Source organism: Tamandua tetradactyla, chromosome 18 (assembly GCF_023851605.1).
Source record: "Tamandua tetradactyla isolate mTamTet1 chromosome 18, mTamTet1.pri, whole genome shotgun sequence".
NCBI lineage: Eukaryota > Metazoa > Chordata > Mammalia > Pilosa > Myrmecophagidae > Tamandua > Tamandua tetradactyla.
The window spans coordinates 72,979,488-72,992,775 of record NC_135344.1 but is presented as its reverse complement, the minus strand read 5'-3'; the positions used below and the strand labels follow the sequence as shown (position 1 = coordinate 72,992,775).

General features: G+C 39.5%; 2 pseudogenes; both read right to left on the bottom strand.

Annotated features, from left to right (window-relative positions):
• Positions 1–474: 474 nt before the first annotated feature.
• On the bottom strand, positions 475–6,078 carry LOC143662454 (protein Aster-B pseudogene; annotated as a pseudogene).
• On the bottom strand, positions 3,599–4,582 carry LOC143662777 (uncharacterized; annotated as a pseudogene).
• Positions 6,079–13,288: the final 7,210 nt, after the last annotated feature.

Here is a 13,288-nt window from a genome sequence, read left to right as displayed (position 1 = left end):
TTGTTAAAGCTGCTGGAAAGCAATATACCAGAAATGGGCTGGCTTTTATAAAGGGGATTTATTAAGTTACAAGTTATAGTTTTAAGGTCATAAAAATATCCATACTAAGGTATTCAGAGAAAGATGCTTTGATGCTGAAGAGAAAGCCATGACATTCAGGGTTTCTCTGTCACATGGGAAGGCACATGGTGATGTCTGCTAACTTTCTCTCCCAGCTTCTGGTTTCAAACAGCTTCCCCGAGGGCATTTTCCTTCTGCATCTCTAAACATCTCTGTCTCTGTTAGCTCTGGGCTTTTTCCAAAATGGTCGCTTCTTGAAGGACTCCAGCAAGCAGATTAAGATTAACCTTGAACGGGCAGATACACATCTCCATGGAAACAACTTAATAAAAAAGATCCCACCCAACAACAGGTCTGCCCCCACCAGATTGGGTTGGGATAAAGAACATATATTTTCTGGGGTACATAACAGTTTCAAGCCAGCACAATGAGTGTGTGCTTCATCTGGTCAAGAAGCATCACCATGGATCTGATGATCTCCTTCCTTTTCCAGAGCTCAGTATCATGGGACTTGGGTTGGGACTCTAAAACCTGGGCCCATGCTGTCTGAGATTGGAGTAAACTTTCTTGGAGTCTCAGACCCTGCTAAGCAGTGAAGGTCTGAGCAGTGCATTCCAACATCTAGAGTTTGTAGAAGTGCATCCTGTTAAAGATGACAGCAGAGCCAGAACACGGCTGACAACCAGCAGCAGCTTGGACACGCTCGGCAGGTGGAGATCATTTGGAGGGCTCCTCAGAGAGCCTGCCACGTGCTTGATCCTGTGGCCCACATCTTTGTTAGTAGGCACAATGACAGGGCTCATTACCTCTTCCAGGTGAGGGACCTGTAGGTGGGCATGGAGATGCTTCCTCCTTCACACCGCCGAGGGTTTGCTGGCTTTCTCTTTGGGAGACTGTGCATCTCGACCAGGTAGGTGCTCTCCATTTGGTCAGCTCACTCTGTAAATGGCAGAAATAGTCCTCTAGTCCACTCCAGAAGTTCTTTTTTTTTTTAAATCTCTAGTTTATGTCTAACAAACACCACTTGGTGCTTGACTCATGGGCTGTATTTACATTTGTCTAAGCATCATTTCCTTATTAAATGAACTAGTACAGTTTAAGCCAAATGAAATCATAATTATTCAAATTGTCTGTAAACTACTATTGTTTACATTTATAACCTTGCATTTGCTTAGTACAGCCTAAGTTTTAAATACAGAAAGCAGAAGAATAAACACATGGTAGCATATAAAATCTAGAAGATCATCTGATCTGGGCTATTTAGAAGGTGGACTTTCAAGAAGTCTGAAGTACAATGAAGAGAGTAAAAGTTCTTGTGCAACGTACAATAAACGTAGCAAAAAAAATAGATGTAAAAAAGCATGGGGAAGTTCATCGTAAAAATATCATCAAAATATTTCTACATAAGGTGTTTGTTTTCACCTTTAGATCAGCTGCAGAGAAAGACATGTATTTTAAATTTAAAACAAATATAATTTCATTTGATCTATCTACCAAATATCCTAAAATGTTTTAATTTATATTTAGATTGCAGCAGATATCAGTGTTAACAGAAAAAAAATCCATATCCCATGCCAAAAAAAAAGCCCCAAAGCATGACTGATGATTTTCCTTAATATACTTACCTTGCTTGCATTGTCACTGAAGATACTTTTAAAAGAAACCTTTTTATTTTATTTTATTTTATTTTGGGGGGTTGCATGGCTTAGTAATCAAGCCTGGGCCCCCCACAGGGCAGGCAAGCATTCTACCACTGAACTACCCGTGCACCTCAAAACCCTTTCTATTTTTAAACCAGAAGACAAAATGGAGCTCAAGTGACCAGATTTTAACTTGGGGAAATAAAACAAATTCCAAAAGCATTTAAGCCATAAGTAATTTCGAAAGTGAACGGGAGCAGTAATGATTTTAACATCATGTAGAAACAAGCACTCATTTGCACTTCAGGAGAAAATTTTATGCAAAATGTTTGAAGTTAAATATCTCAAGGCAAATGCTCACTTAAATTCACAATGTCTCTATTGGCCTTTCATCCCAAGAAAAATATACTTCAGAAACTCTCTTCAATTTGCTTCTCATTAACAACTATGATATAGCCTTTTCTAATCTCTCATATCTGACAACCAGATATTTGAAGAATATCACACAAAGCTTTTTAAAATATTAAGACAGCCAAACATTTCAAACATGTTTTCTTAGCAGCCAACCATATCAAAAGAGACAAAGTGTTAGATTAGTAACATTTTAGTAAAAGAAAATGAGTAATACCTTTTTGTTAGTTTGAAAGCTGCCAGAATACAATATACCAGAACTGGAATGGCTTCTAAAAAGGGGAATTTAATAAGTTACAAGTATACAATTCTAAGCCTACAAAAATGTCCAATTAAGGCATGTCCAGAAAGATACCTTAATTCATGGAAGGCCGATGGGTCAGGAACACCTCTGTCACCGGGTGGTCACATGGCTGGCATTTGCTGATCCCTCTCTCCTGGGCTCTGATGCCTTAACTCTCTGTTCCTTTTGGGGGTTCCTCAATTTGCTTCTCCAGGGCTGGCTTTCATCTCTTGGCTTCCCTTGGCTCTCTCCAGGTTCTGGTTTGCTTAACATCTCATGGCAACATCTGCTGGGCTCCAAGCATCTCCAAACATCCATGTTTCTGTTCTCTGTTGGCTCTGAAGTTTCTAATGGCTCTTTCTCCGTCACCTGTGTTGTTTCTGTTTCCAAAACGTTTCCTCTTTTAAAGGATTCCAGTAAGCTAATCAAGACCTATCTGGAATGGGTGGAAGGAATCACATCTTCACCTAATCAAAGGTCACACCCCTGCGGAGATAATCTAATCAAAAGCTTCTGCGTGTAGGATTGGATCAGGATTAAAACAAGGCTTTTCTAGGGCACATGATTCTTTCACCACAGGCACAACCTTCTGCAATTCACAAGATTTTTTTACATTAAATATGGTGATGCAAAAAGTAAAATTGAATAAAAGTCAGTGATTCTAAGGCACCCTAAGCATAGGACTTTCAAAATAAAGCAATTTTTAGTTGGCTGTTTTACAACTTAGTTTAACTTTTTCTGATATGAGAGTCACTTTGACATAGGCTAATCTAAACAGGTTGATTTCTTTTCCCAGGTTAGCATAAATAGCTTGTTCCCAACTACTTTACCATAATCCTTGCCTTTATACCCAAAGTTCAGGCAAGTTTTGACAATCCTCTTTTAGTCAAAAGATAGAACATATTTTGGTATAAAAAACAGAGTTCAAATTAGGATATAAAGTACTTTGTTGTAACAGAGAGGCTTTACATAAAGGAAATAAATGTTTTTAAATCATGAATGTGAAATGCGGTGTATATTTGAGGACATTATGACTTAAAATGCTATTTACTTTTAGTTTCACAAATAAACACAGGTGTATGTTTCTGAAAAGCAATGAAAGGCATGCACCTCTACTAGAAGATTTAGCACTTCTGACCAAGTAAGACACCAACTACTTTAAAATTATGCTTCATGCACTACTGAATATTTGAAGATGTAAATTTTAACACACTATTTCTCTTTTCGAACTTGAACGGGAACCAGAATGAAACAGTCCAGAAGGTGACCTGCGGCGCCTTTTGGGTGACCGTGCTCTTGCTTGCCCTTTTTCGCAGTCACCAGATGAAGATCTAGAACGACTTCTCTTTCTCTTCCTCTCGGGAGAAGATGATGAACTTGAATAAGATCTTTTTTCGTAGGGAAGAAGAGCCCCTGTGGGGCCGGGAGCTGAACCTTGATTTCCACCCAGGAGATCTCAAATGCTCTCCAGAACTGGAGCCAGCTCTTGACTGCAAACTGGAAGAACTTCTCGGACGGGACCTGGACCTAGACTTTGAACTTGAAGGGGAGGACGAGTGTGGTGAAGATCGTGGGTGTGAAGGACGAGACTTTGAGTGACTTCGTCTGTTGAATTTCTCTATTACTATCTTCTTCACTGGCACCAAGATTACATTTTGAGAGATCAGCGTCATCTTCATCCTCATCCTCATCTAATTTATATTTAAAAAGACCTTTATCCTCATCCTCTTCTCCCTCTGATTCTTTATCTCCAACTTCCTTTAAATGGATGCGGGACCCACTGCCTTCCCTCTGTATTTTTTCTTTTTATGTCCAAACTCATCATATTCGCCATCAGATTCTTCTCTTTCTATGTACTCAACATTTTCTCTTTCATTAAAATCACCACCACATCATGTTCTTTCTTCTAACATAGCACACTTTGGAGTATTGAGCATGCTACATTCTAATCTTCTGATGTGATTCACATTGCTGCAAGTTTTACACTGCCAGTCATTAGCACTAATCAGGCCTCAGCTCTTTTCTGAAAATGTCTTTCCTATTTCAGTGCTTCCAGCTTTCGTCACCTTTGCCTCATTGTTTTCTCCCAATCACATCACTTACAGCTGGTTCTTCTAGCAAAGTTTATATTTCTACATATCTTGTCAGAACAAATCCGGTCTCTGTCACTGACTTGGAAATTCTTGATATATATCTTGGCCACCACGACCCAGAAGTTTTTATTGATGAAGGTTTCCACTAATGCCCAGGGCTGTTTTCTATAGCACAGCTTTGTGGAGACCCCGAATGAGCTCTTATTCCGAACCCCACAGGTGAGGATGTTGCAACTGATGGTGCAGAAATAATCCTGGCATGGCAGATTGTGGGTGAGGACCTGGCATCAATCACATAACATTCACTCTCTAGCTCATCTTATACGTGGTCTGTGTCTCCCTGTTGGCAGTTTTGGGAACCAGAAGGTTGATAAGGGTGATGGTATAAAGAATCACTTGGCTCTGTTTCTTCCCATTCTTCTCATTTCTCCATGGACGGAAGATGATATTGAAGAAGCGCCACTGTTCCATGAAGTCCCTACGGAAGGGCGAGTCAGTGAAGAGGAGGTCCTAGAGCTTGTCCATGTTGAAGTTGAAGACTTCATTTACATACTAGTGGCCACTCAGATCACATAGAAGGTCTGAACCTCCCCTTCATCACGGGTGTCAGAGGAGTCACTGAGCTCACTGAGGATGTCTTCTTGTCACTGAAGTACGACGAAGGGGGTTCATGGGTGCAGTGATTTTGATCTTCTCCCCTATGATGTCAATGGTGAGCTCCTTCTCCAGGACTGCATCACTGTCCAGCACCTCCTCCTCCAGGGTCAGGCTATCAAATGGGACAGGGGCTTCACTGTTCCCTGTGGATGTCAGTGTGCTATTGGTGAAGGATTTCTTTGGCAGCTGTGGACAGGCATCAGCCTTGGTCTTTAGCCTACTTTTGGATGAGCTGTCATTTACTTTATGCTCTTCCATGGGATCTCCTTGCAGTAGACTTCCCATTATGTTGAAGTCATCGTCAGAAGGTAGGCTGTCCTCATCATCACTAGCCAGCCCCAACTCATTCCTAAGCACTGGTGAACAAAGTGCCAGAGCTCCTTGGGGCATAAGGGCTTTTCAAGGAGGGCATTCTACCAGAGCCAGAATGTCATCATATGTGTCCTATTTTGGGCCCCAAATGAAGTGAAAGAGTGCTTTTCCAAATCAGTGCAAACTTGGATGGCATTGGGAATGAGGTGAGCTGTTTTTTCAGTAATGGAGCTGATGTCTTTCAAAGGGATTCCCAGCAGAATTTTCCAGTAGGGGCTGTTTCTGCAGGAACAGATTCGGTTTTCAGAGAGTTAGAGTCAGCCCTCAAGAAGAATGTCTCTTTGGAGTGCACATGAGTAATCAACAATGAGGTGCTCCATGTGGAAGTTGTCTTAAGTGCTTCCTAAAGTCTTTATTTCTCTGCTTGTAAATGGGACTTAATATATTATACTAACTCTGACTTTCCTTGGAATTTTTGCCACCATTTTGGGCAGGTTGTGAGGACAGCTGCACTCACCCACTGCTCCGGTGTGGGTGGGGACTTGTGGGAGGAGTGATTGGAGCTCTTCTCCACCATGGTGTCTCTGTCAGCATCCTGTGGGGTTGGCAAGCAGACCAGCATGCTTCCGTTTGAGTTACTGGCAGTGAAACTTTTAGTATAGTTCTTAGGTGGTGGAAACATCCAAATCAAGGCATCAACAGGTGATGCTTTCTCTTCAAAGACTGGTTGCCAGTGATTCTCAGCATCCCCATCCCATGGCCAGGCAATATGGCAAGGTCTGCTTGTCTTTCCCTTTGCTTCTGGGTTTCACTGCTTCCAGCTTCTGGTTTCAGTGACTTCCTCTCTCCAGTTCTCTAATTTTTTAAAAAGAAATAACCTCAACATACAGGAGAGTTGCAAATGCAAAAATTATACAGAAACTTCTATATTCCCCTACTCAAATGGCCAGATTTACCATCTTTTGACCTTTTGCCACTCAGGTTTTATCACTGTATCACCCTATCTATCTATCCATCCTTCCAATATCAAGCTATATATCCATTTTCTAAACATTTGAAAGTAGCTTGCAGACAACATTCTCCTTTATCACTTTATACTCCTATGTGTATTTCTTAAGAACAAGGATACTCACTTATGTAACCACATTAAGTACAATTATCAAGTTCAAGAAATTTAACATTGATATAAAGTAAACAATCTGTATCCAATCGTTTCTATTGTCTCGATAATGTCCTTTTGGATCTTCTCATCTTCATTATTAGATATAATCCAGGATCTTATATTGTATTTAATTGTCATTGTCTCTTTAGACTCTATTTCTTTCTTTTTAAAAGTTGTGATGATATATACAACCTAAAATTTTTTATCTCAGCCACTACCAAACATGCAATTCAGTGGCCCTAATCACATTCATAGTGTTGTGCTACCATCATCACCATCAATTATAGAAACTTTTCAATCACCCCCCAAAACAGAACTTGTACCCATTATGCATTAACTCCACATTCCCTCTCCTCCCCATCCAGTTACCTGTATTTTACTTTCTGTGTCTCTAAATTTGCATAATCCAGCTACTCCATATAAGAGGAAATATATAGTATCTGTCCTTTTGGTCTGACTTCATACACTCAACATGATGCCTTCAAGGTTACTTTTCCAATTCTTCTGTTATTTGGTTTCTAGTTCCATTCCTTTGTGGTTAAAGAATATCCTTTCTATTATTTCAATCTTTTGAAGTTTTTGAGACTTTTGTGACCTAACATATGTTCTATCCTAAAGAATGACCTATATGCACTTGAGAAGATGTGCTCCTGTTCTTGGATGAAATTTCTATATGTCTATTAGGTCTAGTTGGTTTAAATTCTGCCAATCTCTTCCATTGATTGAAAAGTTTAGCTCTTTACATTTAAAGTTCCTATTGATAATGCAGGTCTTCTGACATTTTGCTATTTTGATTTTGTAAGTTTTATACTCTTTTTGGCCTTCAATTCTTCCATTACTGCTTTCTATATATTCAGTTGATCTTTTGTATTGAACCATTTAAAATCGTTCTCATTTCTTTCTGTGCATATATTTCAGATGTTTTCTTTGTAATTATCATGCAGTTAAACTTAATATCCTCAATCTATAAGATTCTTTCTTTATTTGATATCCACTTAATTTTATTAGCATACCCAAACTCTGTTCCTACATCCCTCTATCACCCTCTTGTCACAAAGTACATCTTCATACATTGTGTTCAAAATCATAGATTTATCATTCCCTTTTTATCCATTTGTATAAATCCTATAAGAAGGAAAAAAGTGGAGGAACAAACCAAAAATAGAACAGTATTGGCACTTATATTTACTCATGTAGTTACCATTACCAGAGATCTTTATTTCTTCATGAATCTACAATCTACTCTCTGGTTTTATTTTCTTTTGACTCGAAGAAATCCTTCAGCCTTTTTTGTATGACTGGTCTAATGGCGACAAACTTCTTCAGCTTCTGTTTATCTGGAATGTCTTTTTTTAAAAAATATTTGTATTGACAGATCTTCACAAATATACGGTCCATACATGATTCATAATCAATGGCTCACAATGTTATCACATAGTTGTATATTCATCACTATGATCATTTTTTAGAACATTCGCATCACTCCAGAAAATGAAATAAAAAGAAAAAAGAAAAACTCATACATCTTATACCCCTACCCCTCCCTCTCATTGACTACTAGTATTTCCATATACCCAATTTATTTGACCCTTATCCTCCTATTATTTATTTATTTTTTATTTCTGGAATGCATTAATCCCTTCCTCACTTATTAAAATAATGGAATCTCCTTTGTTTTTTAAATATTATTTATTGTGAAATATATATATAAAAACAATAAATTTCAAAGTATATTTTAACAAGGAGTTATAGGACAAATCTCAAAGTTTGTCATGGGTTAAAGTTCCACAATTTCAGGTTTTTCCTTCTAGCTGTTCCAAGACACTGGAAGCTAAACAGAAATATCAATATAATGATTCAGCAGTCATACTCATCTGTTTAATCCTGTCTTCCCTATGACAACTCATCCTTCTCCTTTGATCATTCTCCCAATATTTAGGAATATTTGGGATATGCCCATTCTGACTGTTTTCATTTTGAAAAGGGATGTCAACAATATGGGATAGAGCAATGAAACTAGTTGATGTTCTTGGAGAGACTGGTGCCTCTGGGTTCCAGAATTTAGCTGGCCTAGGAACCATCTGAAGGTTTTAAGTTTCTGAAAAATAAACATAGTGCTCGCAACTTTTGTAGAATCCATATAGAGATATTCTTTAGGGCTAACAGGAAGGATGTTGGTTAAGGTTGGAAAACCATGGCAATTAGCAATGTAGCTTAAGCTTGCATAAGAGTAACCTGAATGGCCTCTCAAATCTATTTAAGCTGTCTTAGCCACTGAAACCTTATTTTTTTTTTTTGCATTTCTTTTTCCCCTTTTGGTAAGGAAGGCATAGTCAATCCCATGATGGCAGGGCCAGGTTCATCCCTGGGAGTCATGTCCCATGTTGTCAGGGAGACTCACGCCCCTGGACATTATGTCCATGTAGGGGAGAAGGTAATGATTTTCCTTACGGTTTTGGGCTTAGAGAAAGAGAGGCTGCCACATCTGAGCAACAAAAGAGGTTCTCTGAAAGTAACTCTTAGGTATAATTATAGGCAGGCTTACTTCTCTGCTACAGAAATAATTTTCATAAGAGTAAGCCTCAAGATCAAGGACCTGGCCCATTAACTTTGGAGTCCCTAGTGTTTGAGAGAGTATCAGGGGTTTCCCAGGTGGGAAAGATTAATAGTTCCATATTTTTTTCTCCAGTCTCTCAAGGAACTTTGTCAATGCTTTTTTTTTTTTTTAAGTGCATGGTCCAGAAATTTTGAACCCAATTCTTCCATATGGGAAGGCAAGCATTCTACCACTGAACCTATACATTTTTTTTGTATGCTGTATGGCAGTGGGTCACATTTCATTCTTTTTCCATGTGAGTATTCTTGTTATTGCAGCACAATTTGTTGAATTTTTGTTGTTTGTTTTTTCCTTTGTCTGTTTCTGGGAAGTGCATGGGTCAGGAATTGAACCTGGGTTTCCAGCATGGCAGATGAGAATTCTACCACTGAACTACACTTCCACCCCTGAACTGATACTTTTTAATTATCTGCCTAACATACTGTGGGATATATCCACGTATTGTGTTAAGTTGTACAGAATTACAAGCCTTCGTTCCCATTCTGGCTTCATGTATTTGTGTTGTTTAAATGAACTATCCAGACAGGTTGAGTTAGATTATGTGTGACAGAAAATTTAGGTTTTGGACAAAATAAACCTCTCTTCTTTGGTTTCAGACAGTAGACGAAGTTCTAAAATACAGACACTGTCATCTTTAACTCTGTATTCTGATTTCCCTTAGTCCCAACTAGATCAGCTTTGTTCTTATCTCTAACTGAAGACTGATCTCCATTTTTTGTTTGTTTCTTAAACTGTTGCTGTATGTAGCAATGTTGATTTTCAGAGCTGCAGAACTCCAACTCTGCATCTTAGGTTGCACAAAGGTACCTAAAGTTCCAGGGAGATACCAGGTTATACATATATAGCATAGCATCTCAGAATCTAGAAATAATGCTTAAAGTTCATATAAATGTAACTGCTATAAGAGCTTAACAATGTAGGCCCTGATTTTCTTATAAGCATTCTCTAAAAGAGACCATGCAATATTTGTCTATTTGTTTCTGGCTTATTTTGTGCAACCTAATTTTCTCAAGTTTCATTCACCTCATTGCATGCCTCATGACTTCTTTCCTTTCTGTAGTGGCACAATATTCCATCACATGTATACACCACAGTTCTCCTTTCTACTTCTCAGTCAATGTACACTTTGGGCACCTCCATCCATTAGGCATCATGGATAATGTCCAAAATAAGCACTCCAGGTCTCACAGTATCCTCACTTAGTTGTACAATCATCAGCACTCTCAATTTTAGACAATTTTCATTGCTCCAAAGAGAAAAATAACAGATAAACACAGCTTCACCAAAGAGAGAATACAACCCCCCCTTCACTTATGTCCCTCCCCCACAATTATTTGCCCTTAATATTGCTATGGTACTGGTGATGTCTTCCTGTTAAATATAGGCCATAGCATGCAATGGTAGTGTGTTAGTTTGCAAGCTGCCAGAATACAATATTTCACAACTGGAACAGCTTCTAGAAAGGGAAATTTAATAAGTTACAAATTCACAATTCTAAGGAAGAGAAAGTGCCCAAATTAAGGCACCAACAACAGTTTACCTTCACTCAAGAAAGGCCAATGGGTCTGGAACTGCTCTATTCTGTCATTTGGGAAGACACCTGGCTGGCATCTGCTGGTCCCTTGATCCTGGGCTCCACTGCTTTCAGCCTCTGTTCCTTTGGGGGTTCCTCACTTTACTTCTCCAGGGCTGGCTGTCATCTGATGTTAGTATAGCTAGCTACTCCAACTTTCTCTTGGTTACAGCTTGTATAGAATATCTTTTTCCATCCTTTCATTTTCAATTTATTTGTATCCTTAGGTCTAAGATCTCGTTTTGTAAGCAGCATATAGATGGCTTATATTTTTTAATCCATCCTGCCAATCTTCATCTTTTAATTGGTAAATTTAGTCCATTAACATTGAAAGTTATCACTGTACAGGCAGTACATGGAAGTTGCCTTCCATGCAGGAGACCAGGGTTCAATTCCTGGACCATGTGCCATCACCCCCCAAAAAAGAAAAAAAAAGTAAATTACTGTTACTGGAACTATTCAATTTTGTGCCCTCCACCAGACTTTTCTCTCCTGTCTTTATTTTTTCAATTGACAGGAGCTTTAGTATTTCTTTTTAGGGCAGGTCTCTTGTTAACAAATTATCTTAGCATTTGTTTGTGAAAATTTTAATCTCTCTCTCACTTTTGAAGGGTGACTTTGCTGGACAAAGAATTCTTGGCTGGAAGTCTTCCTCTTTCAGGATTTTAAGTATATCATACCACTGCCTTCTTGCCACCGTGGTGCCTGTTGAGTAGGCCAAACAGTTTTATTTGCCTTCCCTTGTATGTGGTGAATTGCTTTTCTCTTGTTGTTTTCAGGAATTTCTGCTTTTCTTCAACATTTGACAATCTGATTAGTATGTGTCTTGGAGGGGTCTATTTCCACTTATTCTATATGGGGTTCATTGGGCATTTTTGATTTGTATATTTATGTCTTTGTTAAGGGTTTGGAAGTTTTCCCCCATTATCTCCTCAACTAATCTTCCTAGCCCTTTACTCTTCTCTTTTCCTTCAGGGACACCAATGATTTTTATATTTATGTACATCATGTTGTCCATCATTTCCTTGAGATCCAATTCCAATTTTTCCATCCTTTTTGCCATTTTTTTCTTTTGTGCATTCAAATTAATCTCTCCTGTCCTCTAGTTTGCTTGTCCTTTCTTCTGCCTCTTCAAATCTGCTATTGGATGTTTCTAATATTGTCTACAGTATCTTCCATCTCTGTGAGATTTGCTATTTTTCTATTTATTCTTTCAAATCTTCTGTATTCTCTTCTAGTGTCCTATTAATTTCCTTTAGTCATTAGCCAACCCATTAACTTTATTTAGGAGATTTGTATGAACATCTTTAATTAATTGTTCTAAATTCTGTTTCTCCTCTGCAGTTCTAATTTGGGCATTTGGCTGGGCTATATCTGTCTGCATCTTCATGTGCCTTGTGATTTTCTTTTGGCTTCAAGGCATTTGATTATCTTGATGAAGTTATTTTGAAAATTGATTTCCCTTGCTTGTCAAAGGTTTTGTATTTGCTTGCATTTGTACTGACGGTCTCCTTTTGTTCTTGGTTTGTCAATAATTCCATGCTCAAGCAAGGCTGGACCTCCTGCAGGAAATGCAACTTTGCTGCAGATCTTTTGAAAGCTCAGCAGATAGACAATTTGCCAGACTGCATTTTCTGTGTCTTCCCCACAGATCACGCTCTTGGGCCACTCTTCCCAGCTGTGGCAGCTGCTGAACACCGAATGGAGACCCAGTGCAAATCCAGCCAAGACTGTTGGTCCTGGTGCATGCTGAAAGCCACCAATCCCAGGGCTGGGAGGTGGGCAATGTATATCTCAGTGGAGAATACGTTTATGGGCCCAGTGGGTCTCCAGGCTCCCACCTGGAATGACCTTGGGCTCTGGAACTGAGTATTTCAACTGCCTCTGCCCTCAACCAACCTGGAAGTGCCTGGCAGTGTAGCATGGCTTGGCCTACTTCTTTGGTCATGACTCTTTGCCCGTGCATGCCTAAAGATTCTGCACTTCCATGGGAAAAGGCAATGTATAGTGGGACCCAAGTCTTTTTTGCCAGCCAATTGTCAGGCCAGCTCCACCCTGCATATCCTCTCTTCCCAAAAGGAGGACCTCCCAGTCTCTGCCCAAAACCAGTTGCCCACAGTGGCCTGCCTCAGGGATTGGGAGCATGCACTGTGCATTGGCTAGAAGGTTTATATGCTCAGGCAAACCAAGTCTGCAGGTTTCCAGGTTCCCCATGGGAGCTCCTGACTGTGGACCTGAGAGGGAAGATCTCCCAAGCTAGCTTTGGAGGTTGGCAGGAGTGCAGAAGTGTCTCACACCTTTGGGACTCACTCTTTCCAGTATACCACCACTTGCCCCAGGTGGAGTCCTAACTGAGCATATCACCCCATTCTCTCCATCTCCATTTCTTTTTTCATCCATGACCTCCCTGTATAGTGTAGACACCCTCTCAGGTTACTTGCTCCCTGGAACTGCTCTCCTGGTAATTTTTCTGTCACTTT